The sequence below is a fragment of the Rhinolophus sinicus genome, chromosome 15 (assembly GCF_057876585.1).
Source record: "Rhinolophus sinicus isolate RSI-liver-muscle chromosome 15, RSI-T2T, whole genome shotgun sequence".
Classification (NCBI taxonomy): Eukaryota; Metazoa; Chordata; class Mammalia; order Chiroptera; family Rhinolophidae; genus Rhinolophus; species Rhinolophus sinicus.
This window is the reverse complement of record NC_142515.1, coordinates 75365018-75380696: the sequence shown is the minus strand read 5'-3', so window position 1 is coordinate 75380696 and position 15679 is coordinate 75365018. Positions and strand designations below refer to the sequence as shown.

General features: G+C 50.6%; 1 long non-coding RNA gene across 2 annotated transcripts; it reads right to left on the bottom strand.

Moving 5' to 3' along the window:
* Window positions 1-4847: 4847 nt before the first annotated feature.
* LOC109453921 (uncharacterized) lies at window positions 4848-14383 on the bottom strand. 2 transcript variants are annotated; one of them, XR_012498301.2, is made up of 4 exons: window positions 13365-14383; window positions 6974-7250; window positions 5799-5996; window positions 4848-4953 (listed from the first exon to the last, which is right to left on the bottom strand). It is a non-coding gene; the product is annotated as an uncharacterized LOC109453921 (long non-coding RNA). The 2 variants fall into 2 exon arrangements; XR_012498300.2 differs by having other exon boundaries at window positions 5799-5993; window positions 13365-14381.
* Window positions 14384-15679: the final 1296 nt, after the last annotated feature.

Here is a 15679-nt window from a genome sequence, read left to right as displayed (position 1 = left end):
CCCAGAGGATGCAGCTGTGAGTCCTGGGAACCGGGCCCAGGAGCGGCTCCCAGCCCCCCTGCCGCTCCGTTTCCTCCCCGCAACCCCAACCTGGGGGTCCCAGTTGCAGCTAGAGCCAGGGAAGGCCCGAGCAGGCTAGACAACAAATGTTTGGTCAATGCCTAGTCCTGTCCTGCGTGTGGGGGACACACAACCCTGGCACAGACCTCATGAGGCAAAAATAAATGAAATGTCTCTTTATCCCATTTTGGAGGGGGAAACTGAGGCCCAGAGAGGAGAAGTGAATTGCCTGGGGATATGCAGGCACAAATGGCAGGGTCAGGATTCAAACGCAGGACTGCTTGGCCCACCTCCTTCCACCCACAGCTGGGTCCTACTCTCTCTAGTCCAGGGTTTCTCATCCTCAGCACTGTTGACCCTTGGGGCTGGTAATTCCTGCTTGTGGGGGTAAGAGGGGCATCCTGTGCACTGCGGGGTTTTGAGCAGCGTCCCTGGCCTCCACCCACTCAATGCCAGAGTAGCCACCCCCACCCCAAGTCAGAACAACCAAAAATGTATCCAGTCATTGCCAAGTATTCCCTGGGGAGCAGAATCACCCCGGTTGAGACCTCCTGTTATAGATCCATTTCTTCCTGCCCCCAGCCCCAAATTATGAAGACCTCTTATTTGGATGATGGTAGCTAATGAGGGTCACAGAGGCCGAGGAAGCTGTTTTTAACACCTCATCAAACCAGAGCGGATTGTTCCAGTGAGTGCCTGGTGGGCATGGGAATGGGCATGGGCAGGCGTGGAGTGTGACCCAGGTGGGTTCCATCCTGGCGTTGTCTGTATCTGCCTGCATGTGTTCATCTCTCTGAGCCTGTTTTCCACACCTGAGACATAGGAATAATAAACCCTACAGATCCACAAATAAGGCAACGAATAAAAAGTGCCCAGGAGGATGTGAAGAAATTAGAACCTTTGAACATTGATGGTGGAAATATAAATTGGTTCAACTTCTGTGGAAAAGTTCAGGGGTTCCTCAGAAAGTTGATCATAGAATTACCACAGAACCCAGCAATTCCACTCCTAGGTATCTATCCACCCAATGGAGTTGAAAGCAGGGACTCAAACAGATATTTGTACAACAATGTTGATAGCAGCGTTACAACAGCTAGGAGGTGGAAGCAACCCAAGTGCCATCCACAGATGATGGGTGAACACAATGCGGTCCATCCAGACAATGGAATATTATTATTCAGACCTAAGAAGGAAGGAAATTCTGACACACATGGTACAACATGGATTAACCTTGAGGACATTATGCTCAGTGAAATAAACCAGACACAAAAGGACAAATACTGTGCGATTCTACTTATATAAGGTCCCTAGAGGAGTCAGATTCATAGGGACAGGAAGTAGATGGTGGGAGCCAAGGCCTGGGGGAGGGGTAAGTGGGGACTTAGTGTTTAATGGGGGCAGAGGTTCAGTTTGGGAAGATGAGAAAGTTCCAGAGATTGATGGTGGTGATGGTTGTACAGCAGTGTGAATGTGCTTAATGCCACTGAATTGTGTGCTTAAAAATGGTTAAAGTGGTAGACTTCATGTTACATATTTACCGCAATTTTAGAAATGAGTCATTTAATATACCAAAACACTGAGTTGTATACTTTAACTGAGTGGATTGAATGGGTGAATTATGTCTCAATAAACCTGTTTGTGTGTTTTTTAATTGCCCAGCAGCACATCTGGTGATAATAACAACAATATCATAACTAGTATTTATTGAGTGCCTAATACGTGGCAGTCACCGTTAGCATTTTACATAAATTGGCTCATTGAATCCTCTGTTAGCATTTTTACACTTTCTTAGTGATGCCGTTTGAGAAAGACTTGACCAGCTGGCAGTTTTTACATAAATTAACTTACTGAATCCTCACAGTGTAACCCCGGGACTACAAGTGTTCCACTTCACAGATAGGTTGCAACAGAGGTGATATTAGAACCTGGGACAGTCTGAGTGGGGTTGCCCCAGCTGTCCAGGGAGCTGAGGGGCTCCTGAGCCCAATGAGAAACAGAGGCTCAGCTCGGAATTGGGGCACAGCCTGGAGCCGGTGGCTCTATCCCGAGTGGGAGCTCAGCAGGTGTGGAGGCTGGGTCCTGGTCCCCGGGGTCGTGGCTACTCCGATTCCGACCGTGCCCGGCAGGGGGCAGACTCTGCTCACAGGCGGGCGGGCGTACTATTTCCTGAATGTGTCGCCCCGGCGGGCGCGATCTGAGTGCGGTTTAGGGTGCCAGGTCCAAGTCACCCCAGAACCACCAAGCGTCACCTGCATCCCTGATTACAGAGCTTACACCCCACCGAGCTGTGTGACACAGAGCAAATGACCCCCCTTCTCTGGGCCTCTGCCTTGCGCAATGGGATTTCGGTGGTGGGGAGGAAGATGAGGAAAGAGAAAGCCTTTTCTCCAGGAGCCTCCGCGAACCCCTCGCTTGCCGGCTTACCCACTGCCCAGGCGGTTTGCGGGACTGGTAGTGGCGGTGACCAGAACACCCGCCTCCCATGCCTCAAGCTCAGGCGTAACTCCCACGTACCCGTGATCCACCTGTCCCCAGCCCATCTTGTCTATCAGGCGAGATACTCCCAAGGCCATTTAAGAAAGGGAGTGGGTGGGCGGGCCCAGATGGGGACAGGATGAAGGGACGAAACTTGCTGGCGCCCCCACTGCAGGCCAAGCTGGAGGGCTCTCGTAACTATCCCAAGGGCCCCGAGGGTGGGGGACTGGCATCATCTCAGGGTAATGGCCTTGACTTGAAGTTAGGGTCACAGGGCCCTGGTGGGCGACACCTCCCCAAACAGGGAGGCAGAAGGAAGGTGGGCGGGAAGGTCCTAAAACAAATTCAGTCCTCTGCCTCCGTTACACACACACACACACACACACACACACACACACACACCTCCCTTCCCGCTGAGGGAAGGAGCAAGTTGGCCCCAGCGGGAGGATGTATTTACAAGGGTCAGCCCTGCAGACGCCGGCTGACTGGCTGCCTGCATGGGAGAGGTGGGCATCTGCGCACATAAACTCCTGGTGAGAACCTCTGTGCACACGTGTATGTGGGGGTGTGTGGCTGGGGAGGGTGTTAGCCTTATCTGCTGCTGCCCTGAGGGTAAGGAGCTCCATGTCATTCCTGGCAGAAGGAATCTCCACTTTCTGGAGCCTCAGTTGCTTCATCTATAAGATGGGTGCAGTAACAGCACCAGATTCAGAGATTTGTCCAACTCTGAGGACACAGTGGGCTCAGCAGAGGCCTGGCACACATGCACCAGCAACCGAGTTAGGGCCATGATGGGGTACACGCAGGCAGTTGTGGGAGCTCAGACTAGGCATGTGACCACACCTGGGGGCCCAGGGAAGCTTCCAGGGGAGGTGACAACTGAACTAAGACTTTAAGAAAGAGCAGGAGTCAACCATGGGAAGAAGCAGGAAGGAGGGTCCTTTTTATTCTTGGTTTGCTGACCTTGGGCAAATCACAGGTCCACTCTGAACCTGTGTTTCTTCATCTTTAAATCAGACTCATGATACCCACCTTAAGGGGCAGTTGCAAAGACTGTCTGAGGAGCTGCAGGAGAGTGTTAACACAGCAGGAGTGCCCAGAATGAGGACTGGTTAATATTATTTTGTGATTTTGTTGTTGTTGTTGTTGTTGTTGTTGTTGTTGTTCCCTGCCCTCAGGAGCTCCCAGGCTGTAGGAAGGAGGATAAAGACACATGAAGGGCTGAAGTGGATGAAAGGCACTCTGGCAGGAGCAAAGGTGCAGAGGTTAGGAGGCTCTGGGGCTCACAGGGAATAGTGTGTCTTCTGATCAGACCACAGGGACCCTCAGGACAGCAAACACTGGATATGAAATTCCAGACTCCATCCTGGGTGCAGTGGGGAGCCATGGAGTGTGTTAGAGCCAGGAAGAGGCTAGTGTATTGGGAAATCCCTCTAAGGGCCAGCGTGGGGTGGACAGCAATGGGCAGGATGGAGTTGAGAGGTCTGGGAGGAGAGGGTGTGGGGAAGGACAGGGAATGCCTGCCTTAATTGTACCCCAGGGGTAGAGAACCTGTTGGGGATCCTGAGCAGGGGAGATGTGGGGGACCTGGCTGAGCTGCCTTTCCCTAGGGAAGACAGTTGCAGTGGTGACAGTTGGGGGGCCATTGGCAAGATGCAGAATCCACCTGTTTGGGGACATGACCAGAGTTGAGGACAGGGAAGTGCAAAGAGAGGGTGAAGGTCAGAGTTGGTGCTGAGCCACTGTTTTGGCTGTGACTTCCCCACCGCCCTCTTAGACCTGGGCTCTGGGGATTCCACGTCCCCTAGTTTCTCCAGGTGGACCTATCTCTCCTTGGTCCCCTCAGGCTTCCTGCTTCCCTCCAGGGCTGTGCTGCCAAAGGAGCTGCCTTCCTTTAGGGCCGAGACTGGCCCCGCTCAGGGAAGGCTGAGAAACTCTCAAGGTCCCTGGCCTTTGCTCAGATCAACGCCTGCTCTAAAACCTTCAGTGGCTCTAACAGCCCCATGCATCACCTCACCCTCACCCTCACCCCACTGGCTGCCCCCATCATCCTCACTTCTGACAGTGTTCTCCTAGTTTCTAGAGGACACAGGGCCACACCTTTGCTTAGCTCTTCCCTCCTTGCACTCCCCAACTCAGCTGGCAAGGAAGTCAGGGTTCTGGCCTGTCCCACCCGAGGCACCTTCCCATGCATTCATGTCTCCCACAAATATTTAGTGAGCACTTGCTTTATAGCAGGTACTGTTCCAGGCACTGAGGGTCCCATTGGGGAGGAAAATAGACAAAATATGCCACCTTCATGGAGATGATTTTTCAGTGAATCCTGAAACTGAAATGATGCAGTTTATTTAAAAATTACAATCGTGCAATTCTAAAAGGCAACAGACACTCAGAGAGAACTTGGAGTCCTGGTTGGACCTGGAACAAAACAAAAAGGTATTAGTAGAAAAGCAGGAGAAATCCAGAATTGTGCTTTGAACCCATACCTGCCTGCATCCCTGTCCAGTCCAGTGCTTTCCTTCACCCTTGGAGCACTTCTGCTGTCTTTTCCGACTGTCTTTCCTTCCCATAGCTCAGTCTGGCCAGCCTCTCTGAGGTCTCTAACTATTTTCCTAAGGCCCTCCCTGCAACAGCTTCCTGCAAGCCCCCAGAGGGTCAAGGCAATACAGGAGGGCTTCCTGCAGGAGGGAGCTCCTGGGCAGCAAGGTGTACTGAGGATTGCGCCCGATGGCCTGTGATGTTCCCATTGGTTTGCTCACCCTTACTTCTCTGGGAGGCTCAGGGCTTAGGTGGGAAATCTATTTCCTCTGCTAGGGGCCTGCCTCTGACCTCAACCTCCCACCTCTGGGAGGTGTGTGGGCAGAAACCTGACATGATAAAATGATAACTCGGCAGCCCAATCCCAGCCCCATGCCCTGGAATCTGGGGCAACAAGCACCTTCTATGCATTATCTCAGAGTTCCTGCCTAGGCCCCTTGAGGAAGGCATTGTTATAGTCTCCCTTAAGCAGATAAAGAAACTTAACATAGAGAGGGAATTCACTTGCCTGAGGACACACAGTAAGTGAGAGATAGCTGGGATTGGTCTCCCCTGGGCCACTGCATTCTCCCTGTGGCAGCTGGAGGGTACCTGTGAGTCAGGTCCTGTCCCCCCTTTGTCCACAGCCCTCCAGGGCTCCCACCTCCCTTGCTATTAAAGCCCAAGTCCTCCCCATGGCCCACAAGGCCCTGCACGACCTGCCCCTGTTGCCTCCCTGCCCTTACCTCCTCCCTCTCTCCCCCTTGCTCACTCTCCGCTAGACACATGGGCATCCTTGATGTTCCTTCAATACACCAGGCACAGTCCTGCCCCAGAGCCTTTGCATGGGCTGTTCCTTCTGCCTGGGATGCTGTTTCCTGAAGATCTTCACAGAACATCTCCTACACATCAGCTGAGGGTGAAGAAGGTGGAGGAGACTCCTGCTAAGAAATGGGTGAGGGGGTGGAGATGCTGGAATGCCTTCTGCTCCCTTTACCCCTCCCCTGTTGGAGAAAGACCTTCAACCCTCCCAGTGGGTTGTGGTCACTGGGAAGTCAGTTGTTCTCTTTACCTGGGCCTCTGTTCACCATCTGTAAAATGGACAGGTAGTATTTCCCAAATCTGTGCCAATGGTTTCTTACATTTTCCATTTCCCCCATATTCATATTGTTGAATATTTCCCTCTAAACCTGTTCCCATTTGGAACATCAGTAAATGTAGTAGTTTTTAAAAGTCTTTTTTTAAATCACAAAGGTGAAAAAATCAGCGTCTCTTGTCATAGGTAGAAGGCAACTGAAAATACAACTTATTCTGAATCTCACTGGCTACCGCTGTCTGGCACGTGGTGGGACTAGCAGATGGAAGAAGTGTTACAGACCTCCCAGGGCCCAACTGTGACTTGAGAAAGATGGAAATGACATTTAAGAGGAGTCTCTGCAACTGGAGTTTGAGGTTATTTCCTACCACGCACTCCCACAAGTCATGTTATTTGTGAACTAGAAACCCGCAGCACTTTGGGCCACGCTGGCCACAGGTCCTAGGATCAGGTGCTGAGACTTTCATCCCCTACCGCAGGCAGACCCTCCCTGACAGCCAACATCAGATATTGTGTCTGCTTCATCGGTCGTGTTTCCTGTCCATCTCATTGTGCTCCATGAAGGCCAGAATATTGTCTACCTAGTTCCTTGCTGTGTCTCCAGAACCTAGAATAGCTTGACATACAATAGGTGCTCAATAAGTGTTTATGGAATCAGTGAATATACCCATGTCCTAATCTACTTGTGGTTTGGTCAAATAATGATTCCCCCAAAAAGATGTCACGTCCTAGTTGCCAGAACCTGTGCATATGTCACCTTACATGGCAAAAGTACAGAAGTAATTAAGTTCAGGACCTTGAGACGGGGAAGTGGTCCTGGATTACCTGGGTGAGCTCAATGTCATCACAAGGTTGTTACAAGAGGGAGGCAGAAGCACCAGAGGAGACGTGACAACAGAAGCAAAGGACCAGAGTGATGCTGTTTGAGAAAGACTTGACCAGCCATTGCTGACTTTGAAATGGAGAAAGAGGCTGTGGGCCAAAGAATGCAGCAGTCTCTAGAAGCTGGAAAAGGCAAGGACATGCGTCTCCCCTACAGCATCCAGAAGGAACTCAATCCTGCTGACACCTTGATTTTAGGCCGGGGAGCTCCGGAGGGAACCTGAAGAGGAGAGAGGAGGTATCAGGACCCCGGAGAGCCCCGCTCAGCCTGATGCCCACTCAACCAATATTTACTGAATGCCCGGCACTGTTCTGGGCTCTGGGGATGCAGCAGTGAGAAAAACAGACAAAATCCCTGCTCTTGTGGGGCTGACATTCCAGTGGGGAAGACAATAAACAATCGAATACAATACATAATATAAAGGGTAAATTCTCTCACCAAAAATGAAGCAGGTTATCAGGGAAACAGAGTGTCCATAAAGGATCTCTGAGGAGGTGACATTTGAGACCTGAAGGAGGTGAGGAGGGAGCCATGTGGATGTCTGTGGGAAGAGTATTCCAGGAAGAGATAACAGCATAGGCAAAGGCCCTGAGGCATTAACTCTGTGAGCTGTTGTTTTGGGGACTGATAGAGAGATGATGGAGGAGGATTGATGCTTACTGAATGCACATATTCAGTGCTCTCAGAGATTCCATTTTTAGCTATACTCCTTAGAGAAATACTTTGCCAAGTGTATAAAGAGCTGTGTAAAAGCTGTTCGCAGCAGCCGTGTTCATAGTATTAAAAACCAAGAAGTAACCTAAAAGTTTGACAGGCAAACAGGTAAATGAATGAAGGCATATTAAAGGATGGACTAATATAGGAATTAGTTAGATTAATACAGTAATGATTTCTGTCATTTACTGAGCACCTACTACATGCCAGGCACTGCACTAAGGACTTTATGTGATAACATATAGCATCCTTTGGAAAACCACCCTAAAAAGTAGGGAGTCTTAGAATCTACATTTTTAAATGTGGCAGCTTTAAAATATGTTCATGGGGGAGGCCGGTTAACCCAGTTGTTTAGAACGTGGTGCCAATAAGACCAAGGTTGCTGGTTCGATCCCCACATGGGCCAATGTGAGCTACGCCCTCCTTAAAAGAGAGAGAGAGAGAGAGGAATATGTTCATGAATTCTTTGACAATGTCTTCAAGAGGTGGAGCCTAATCCCTCTCTCCTTAGCGATTTGCTTTTCATGCCCAGAGTGAGGCAGAAGTGACAATGTGTGCCTCCTAAGACTAGGGCATAAAAGGCACTCTGGCTTCCTTCTTGTTCATTCAATTGGGGGTGGGGTGTGTGCACCAGCCGCCATATTGGGAGGATGCTCAAGCCTCACTATGGCGAAGTCCATGCCAACAGAAACTGAGGCCTCCCACCAACAGCCGTGTGTGTGGATGTGGGGACAAAGCCAGGAGTGCAGTTTCCAGGCTCTCGGCCTCACATGGAAAGGTGCTGGCTCAGGTAGTAAATGGCTGTCAACTGTGATTGGATGGCCATCAGCTGTGGCTAGTTGGCCGACAGCTATAACCAGGGAGCCATTGGCCACTAATATAACTGCCGTGGCTACGCTGGCAGGCAGTGGAGTGTGGATTGCGGATTACAGAAAGGCGGATTGCAGTTAACAAGTGAGGTTGTTTGGCAGAGAAAAGAGGACGGCGGGTTGCGGATAGTGTGGCTCCTGCTTCCTGTGTCTCTAACCCAGCCGCCAGCGAGACTATAGTGGTATGACTCCTGTGGGGGCAGAGCCCCAGAAAGTAGTTTCCAGGCTCTCAGCCTCACATAGACAGGTGCTGGCTCAGGTAGTAAATGGCCAACTGTGATTGCATGGCCATCAGCTGTGGCTAGTTGGCCGTCAGCTGTAACCAGTGAGCCATTGGCCACTAATATAACTGCTGTGGCTACGCCAGCAAGAGAGGAAGAAGAGAAAGAGAAGAGAAGAGAAAGCATGGGGGCTAGCAAGAAGATGGCGGCTGGGCTGGCAAGTGTGGATGGCGGTTTGCGGACAGTGTGGATCCAGCCCCCAGTGAGAGTATAGTGCCGCCAGAGAGAATATAGTGGTATGACTCCCCTACCTATGGCTCCGTGGTTGTTCTTTTTTGGCCTCACCATATCCTGCGTTCTTGTATGGGGAGCGGGAGCAGAGACCCCGCAGGCCGTCCCGCACGACAAATGGTGCACCGAGCAGGGTCTCCCGCACGACAAATGGCGCAGCGAGCAGGGTATGGTGCCAGCCAAAGCTCTCCAAAGGACGGTGAAGCAGTCTGTGTGTATGAACACCCAGTCTCAGGAAGACCAGGAGGAGCAGCTGCCGGAGAGCTGGACCCCCGTGGAGGGGTGGGAGGATGTGGACGGTTCTCCCACCGGCACAGGAAAAGCCATGTAGCTGCTGGAGAGATGGAGCCCCGTGGAGAGGTGGAAAGATGTGGACGGTTCCCCAACCAGCACAGGCCGGAGAAAGCGAAGGTCGTTGCAGCCCTGTGGGCCGGGAAGTTCCTGCTCGGGCAGCCCGGATGCAGGACTTGTAGTCCCAGGAGGTAACGCTTGCTGAGTCCTCCGTGGGAGATAAGGGTGAGGTCAAGGTCGTCTCTCACCCTCAGGACAGTCCTGGCGAATGACTATGGACTATGGGAAATTGCCTTCCATCCCTAATTTAATGGACCGCTTGACTGTTTGTTTGGGAACTGTTGTTAGTGGAACTGGGGGATATTTGCTTTTGTCTCTTGACTGGCCGCCATTGAGAATATGTAAGCACCTTGATTGTGAGTCACTGTTGTTCCAGCAGGGTACCCTGAGAGGCACAGAGAGAGTGGCAGTGTCCTGAGAGCCCTGGCTGTGTCCAGGAAGTGTGGCTGTGCCCACAGAGAGTGGCAGTGCCCTGAGAGCCCTGGCTGAGTCCAGGAAGTCTGGCTGAGCCCTGAAGATACCCTGGCTGTGCCCAGGAAGTCGGGCTGTTCCCAGAGAGAGTGGCAGTGCCCTGAGAGCCCTGGCTGTGTCCAGGAAGTGTGGCTGTGGCAGTGCCCTGAGAGCCCTGGCTGTGTCCAGGAAGTGTGCTGTGCCCAGAGAGAGTGGCAGTGCCCTGAGAAATCCTAGCTGTGCCCGGGGAAACTAGTGGTACCCTAAGAAGTCCAGGAAGTCTGGCCGTGCCCAGAAGCACTGGTGGTGCCCTGAGAAACCCTGGCTGTGTCCGGGAAGACAGGTGGTACCCTAAGAAGTCCAGGAAGTCTGGCTGTGCCCAGGAGCACTGGTGGTGCCCTGAGAAACCCTGGCTGTGTCTGGGAAGACAGGTGGTACCCTAAGAAGTCCAGGAAGTCTGGCCGTGCCCAGAAGTACTGGTGGTGCCCTGAGAAACCCTGGCTTTGCCCAGAGAGCCTGGCTGTGTCCAGGATATTGCATTCACCCCCAGGCTTCTTGCACAGGTCCCCTCGCGGAAGACGCTTGTCGCGTAGATTGTGAGGCGAGAGCCTGTAGGGGTGGAGTGTGGGGGCAGAACCCCAGAAAGTAGTTTCCAGGCTCTCAGCCTCACATAGACAGGTGCTGGCTCAGGTAGTAAATGGCCAACTGTGATTGCATGGCCATCAGCTGTGGCTAGTTGGCCGTCAGCTGTAACCAGTGAGCCATTGGCCACTAATATAACTGCTGTGGCTACGCCAGCAAGAGAGGAAGAAGAGAAAGAGAAGAGAAGAGAAAGCATGGGGGCTAGCAAGAAGATGGCGGCTGGGCTGGCAAGTGTGGATGGCGGTTTGCGGACAGTGTGGATCCAGCCCCCAGTGAGAGTACAGTGCCGCCAGAGAGAATATAGTGGTATGACTCCCCTACCTATGGCTCCGTGGGTGTTCTTTTTTGGCCTCACCATATCCTGCGTTCTTGTATGGGGAGTGGGAGCAGAGACCCCGCAGGCCGTCCCGCACGACAAATGGTGCACCGAGCAGGGTCTCCCGCACGACAACTCCCCTATCTATGGGTCCCTGGGTGTTCCTTTTTGGCCTCACTATACCCTGCGTACTTATGAGGGGAGCGGGACTAGAGACCCCGGATGGCACCTTGCATGACAGTGGACCACCGTGGAAGTGGTTCCTCCAGCCCCAGCTGCACCCCCCAAACAACCACCTCATGAGGGATTCTAAGCCAGAACCATCCAGATAAACCACTCTCAGATTTCTGATTCTGAGAAATCTTATGAGATAATAAATATTTGTTGTTTTAAACTATTAAGTGTCAGAGTATTTTGTTATTCAGCAATACTAACTTACTAGACTAGATGAGGCAATGAGGCACAGAGAGGTTAAGTAATGTTCCCAAAGTCACAAAGCCTGTACATGGCAGAGCTTAAATTTGAACCCAGGCAGTGAAAATTAAATATTGAGTGAAAGAAAAACAAGTTTCAGAATTATAATATATACATAGATAGATAGAGATAGACATAGACATAAATAGATAGATATAGATGGATAGATATCATATGAGTACATTAATGTATATTTTATCCTATCACTGTTCATGGATATGTGTGTGAGAGTATGTCTGTATATAGACATATAAAAATGTGTGAATGAAGGTGGGGATCAAATGAGATTTCATCTTTAGTTCTAATGTTTTGTGTTTCTTAAAAAATGAAAAAGGCCTGGAGCAAATCTGGCAGGTGTTAACCATTCACTGTCAGTCCGGGGTAGAAGATGCACAGGTGTTTTCTATATTAATCTTTGCACTTTTCTTTCCTTTTTCCTTTTCTCAACATTAAAAATAAATGATTCTAATCAAGAGAGAAAGTTGTGGAGGATTTAAATAGGTGGAGTGGAATTGGGAGGGCATTCCAGGCAGAGGCACCAGCTTCACAAAGACATAGAGGCAGTGGGGAGCCTGGTCTTTTTGGGAAGTGAGGAAAACTAGGGAAGTCGTGCTACACCCTGGTGGCACGTTCAAATCATGTATCCAGCGCCCAACTCCAGACCAGTTAATTCAGAATCTCAGAGAGGGGCAGAGTCGGGGTAGTAGGTGGTGGTAGGAGTTAAAAGCCCTCAGGTGGTTCTAATAGGCACACAGGGTAGGGAAGGAACTCTTGGGTACAGGGTTCTGCTCAGTAGCCACTAAAAACATGTTTGCTGAGTTGTAAGTGATTTATTCAGGGAGACTCATCGAGAAGGTGAGGGGTAGGGGCAGGCGTCTGCCAGCCTGTCGTTTGGACTTAGGAGAAGCTGGGCAGTCACAGACAAGTTCCCATAATTGTACTTAATGAATTGCCATCATGAGCCTAAGAGAATTCCAGGGGATGACAGGTACTATAAAGAAAATGTCAGAAGATGATGGCATGGAAAACCACGCGGCAGCTTTTTGAGCTGGGTCTATTCTGTGGAGGAGGTGACATTTGAGCTAAGACCTGAAAGGTGAGCTGGCCCTAGAAATCTGTGGGAAAGGTGTGCCACGTAGAGGGAACAGCAAGAACAAAGGCCCTGAGGAGGCAACAAACATACAAACAGATGGTTCCAGCACAGGGTGACCAGGGCTGTGACAGGGGACCCCAGAGGTGGTGCAGATTGGGGGGAGAGTTGTCAGGGGAGGTTTTGATTTTGAGGAGGAGGAAACGGGGATCCAGATATGAAATGTCCCAATTCAGCCCTCTCACTTGTCAGCAAAAATGCCCTCTCTTCCCCTGTATCCCTTAGGGAAATAGCACCTGAATCGAGGCTTTTATTTTCTTCCAAGTGAGGTGAGTGAACATGATCACCTTTCATCTACCCAATTTTAAATTTAGCCCAGTGCACAGGGAACTCAGTTCAGGAAAAACACCAAGTTATAAAAATAAAATTCCATTCTCTGTCTCAGGCAGCAGAGGGAGCAGAGCAGAGAGAAATGGGGGATTTACAGGGTGGAGAAAATGGACAACTCACAGGGCTGCTGGGACAGGAGACTTCTGGGGTCATAGACCCAGGCCCCCCACCTCCTACAGGCCTTCTCCCTGACAGCTCTTCCCCACACAGCCGTGACCGGAATGGTTGATCTAAAATCCAGATTCATCCCATCCCACTTGCCCCAGACCTCCCTTGGTTCCCCACTACCCTGCAAGCAAAGCCCAAACTCTACTGGCCCCATCTCACTCAGTGCCCCAGCTAGAGAAAACTGCTTTCAGCCTGTCTCACCTCTAAGCCTTTGCCTGTGCTGTTGCTTCTGCATCTCCCCTACCCTTTCTAGAAACAAACCCGAAGGAAAAAGTCACACATGTTGTTTTAGTCATCTCTGGCTTTGTAAGAAATGACCCTGAACGGAGGCTTCAAGCAACGCACATTACTACTTACAGTTCCTGGGGGTCAGCTTAGCTGGGTGCCCTGCTTCAGGGTCTTATAAGACCACATTCAGGGAGACAGTAGATGGTGGTCTCATCTAAAGGCTGGACTGGGGCTGGCTGGGCTTCCAAGTCTACTCCAGTGAGTGTTGGTGTCATTCAGTTCTTCATGGCTGTTAGCCAGAGGCTGCCCTCAGTTCCTTGCCAGCTGGCTTTCTTTATCAGGGCAAGCATGCAAGGAGAGCCAGAGAGAGAGAGGGAGGGAGAGAGAGAGGGAAAGGGGGGACGAGGGGGAGAGACAGGGTGGAGAGGAGGGGGAGAGAGAGAGAGAGAACAGGCAAAATGGAAGTTACTATCTTATGTAACAACCTAATTACTCTCAGAAGTAACATTCCATCACTTGCTAAATTCTATTGGTTAGAAATGAGTCATAGGCCCCACCCATACCCAGTTGGAGGGGATTACACAAGGGTATGGAATTGAGACTTCATTAAGGATATCAGTTTATGCTTGTGCCTGGAATACTATGCAGTTGTTAAACGTGATAGGGGAATTTTATTTTATAATATGTATTATCCTGTTACTATTGAAAAAATGTATATATATATATATATACATTATATATACATTATATACATATATATATCAGGGGTGCCAAAAAAATGTATACAAGTGGACACTTTGGTCAACTGTTGCTCAAGCAGTAGTTCACCGTCATCAGAAATGTCTGGATGCTAATGGTAACCACTTTGAGCACCTCTTGTAATTGCAGACGTCAAACGTGACTTGTATTCATCTTTTGTTATTGGTATATATTGAGTATTACAATAGTAATACAGTTTTTCTTTCTTAAAACGTGTATACATTTTTTGGCACCCTCTGTATATTTATCTTGTTAACCCTCCTTCTCCTGTACTAGAATATCAGCTCAATGAGTGTGAGATTTTTGTCTGTTTTGTTCACTGCTGTATTTCCTTTGCCTAGCACATAGTAGATGCTCAATAAAGATGGGCTGAACAAATGAATTTACACACACACACACACACACACACACACACACACACAGATTCTTTGATTAATGTCTGCCTGCAACCCCCCCCCCCCAAGCAAAATCTTGAATGTCAGCCCCCTCTTCTTAAATGTTCCCCTGACCCCTGGGAAATCAGTGGTCTTGACCCTGTCTGTCAACTTCATGCTGGTTGCTAGGCAACCCAATGCTCTTGACTCCCCCAACCCCCAACTCACATTCCTTTCTTGAGTAGAACAGATAAGCTCTTCCCACCTCTCCCCCCTTGCACCCTCCTGGCTACTCTTTTTGAACAAACTGGCCTCTGGATGAGGGTCCCAAAGCAAGCCAGGCCCTCCCCAGTTCCCCCTCCACCTCCTGGGAATAGCCGTGTCTACAGTGGTCTCCGTGATTCCATCTTTCCCACGTTCTAATTACCTTCCCTGTGCTAGTTTGCTTGTCACCCAGTGAAGTGGCATTCTCATTGTCCCCATACAGGTGAGGCTGAACTGCCCAGGTCATACAGCAAGTGGGGGCCCTATGGGACTCTCATCTGAGGCTGCAGGGGGTCCCAGGCCAGGTGCTGTGTGACCTTGGGGAGGCCCCTTTCCATCTCTGGTCCCACCAAGCCATCTGCACTTCCAGCCAGGCAAGGAAAAGGTGAGGCCATAGGATACATTTCAATTCCCTCTCCCATTTCTAAGTTGAGTACCTGGGGAAGTAGGGAGCAGATGGAGGGCCCAGAAATGGAGGGGGGGCCCACCGGGGGCCCACCCTGGTATAGAAGGGGAATGTGGAGCTCAGAGAAGGGCAGCACTGGGCGGGAGGGCAACTGGCACATCTGAAATCCCTGCTAACAAAGATGGAAATAGAAAGTCAGAGGAAGGGGGGGGAGGAAAAAGAAAGGAGGGAGGGGGTGATGGGATGGGAGCTGATGGAGGGAGAAGGCAGGAAGGGGGGGAGCTGATAGAGGGAGGGGATAGAAGGGAGGGAGGGAGGCCAGACCATCTCCCCAATTCTGTGACCTATCATGGAGGGGGATATGAGTCCACAGTGTCCTGGGAGAGGACAGAAAAGAAAGGAGGGGAGGAGGAATGAAGGAGGTACAGGACAAGAGGAATTCGGGGGAGATGGGAGAGGCGAGGAGAGGGAAGTTGAGGGAGGGAAAGAGAGGTAGTAAATGAAGCAGGTGCTCTAAGGGAGGAACAGAGACCAAAGGAGACCCAGGCAGAGAGAGGCAGAGAGGTGCAAACACAGAGATACACACAAGAGATCAGATATATGCACAGATAAGGAAAGATGGAGAGACAATCACAGATCAC